Source organism: Belonocnema kinseyi, chromosome 6, assembly GCF_010883055.1.
Source record: "Belonocnema kinseyi isolate 2016_QV_RU_SX_M_011 chromosome 6, B_treatae_v1, whole genome shotgun sequence".
Taxonomy (NCBI): domain Eukaryota; kingdom Metazoa; phylum Arthropoda; class Insecta; order Hymenoptera; family Cynipidae; genus Belonocnema; species Belonocnema kinseyi.
Window position 1 is genome coordinate 117,636,632 of NC_046662.1, and position 1,610 is coordinate 117,638,241.

At 41.6% G+C, this 1,610-nt stretch overlaps 1 protein-coding gene across 1 annotated transcript in view; it reads right to left on the reverse strand.

The window, feature by feature from the left end:
* Positions 1 to 1,610, reverse strand: part of LOC117175576 (GPI mannosyltransferase 4) — a 197,895-nt gene that overhangs the window by 195,841 nt on the left and 444 nt on the right. The gene's annotated exons all lie outside the window — the stretch shown is intronic.

A 1,610-nucleotide genomic window follows, 5' to 3' on the forward strand; every position in this document is an offset into this window, starting at 1 on the left:
TATGTATATATTTATATACATATAATAGTATTAATATTTATATAATTTATATTTTATACTTGAAATAACATAACCTCAAAATATACGTATATAAAGAGGGGCACGAAGTATTCAAATCACGAGAATCGCCAGCCCAGCATCGAAATCTGGAAATATTAAAATCCCAATCTCTAGATTTTATTTCAAAGCAGATAGAGATATAAATAGAACCGCCGAAGTGTTCCGACCGGCAATTGTGCACCTTCGAATTTTCAAATTCAGAAGAGGAGAAATGGGTTGCGCGTGAAACCCAGTCATTTATATCGTCTCCTACTATATTTACATGGACGTAGCCCCATGTCATAGTATTGGACCACATCTCGTTTCAGATCTGGGATCACTGGGCAGTGGGTTTAATTTGTTGGATCTTAAAGATTTGACAGAAGAATCTCATGATTTGACTAAGAAAGTTACTGCCTTGATCAGTATGGATGATTTTAAGACAACCAAACCGACAAAACACATTTTCTGCCAGGGCACAAGCTACCATCGCTTGACCAGAAGTGAGATCCCTATTATTTTCTACTCTGAATTCACTTCGAACGCATGTACTAGGCAGTCTGATAAGTCCCTGAAAAATGAAACACGGAGACATTTTTTTGGCCAAAGTCGGTTTTATTTTTCAACTACTCTCCTTTTAGGTCGATACAGCGAGTCCAACGATTTTCTAACTTTTTGATACCGTCAGAAAAGTACTCGATCGGAAGGTCTCCAAAATACGCCTCTGTTTCAGCTATGAGCCCCTCATTTGAGTAAAAACGCTTACCGGTGAGCCATCTCTTCAGGTTAGGGAACAAGTAATAGTCGCTGGGGGCCAAGTCTAGTGAATACGGTGGCTGAGGAACCAATTCGAAGCCGATTTCATGCAATTTTGCTTGTGCAACTAAGCATGAATGAACAGGCGCATTGTCGTGATGATAAAGCGATTTTTTCTTCTTCAAATGCGGTCGTTTTTCGGCGATTTCGATTTTTAATCGGTCCAATAATGATGAATAGTATGCTCCGGTTATGGTTTTACCTTTTTCAAGATAGTCCACGAATATTATGCCATGAGCATCCCAAAATACGGAGGCCATAACCTTCCCGACCCATTGTTGCGTTTTTGGACGCTTCGGAGCACTTTGGCCCGGTGGAACCCACTGTTTTACCTGTTGCGTTGACTCAGGAGTGTAGTAGTGGATCCAGGTTTCATCCATGGTTATGAATCGGCGCAAAAACTCGGTCGGTTTACGCGAAAATAATGCCAAATTCTGCTGGGAAGTTGTCACACGAATTCGTTTTTGGTCCACTGTGAGCAAACGTGGCACCCATCGCGCGCAGAGCTTCTTCATGCCCAAAACTGAATGCACGATATTACACACACGTTCCAATGATATGCCTACAGCATTAGCTACCTCTCACAATTTCAATTTGGGATCATTCAACATCATATCATGGATTTTTTCGACATTTTCTGGTGTAGTGACCTATTTTGGGCGCCCAAATCGTTCAGCATCAACTGTGCTCGTACGGCCACAACGAAACTCGGTAAACCACTTATGAATCGTTCCAATCGACGGTGCAGAGTCCGG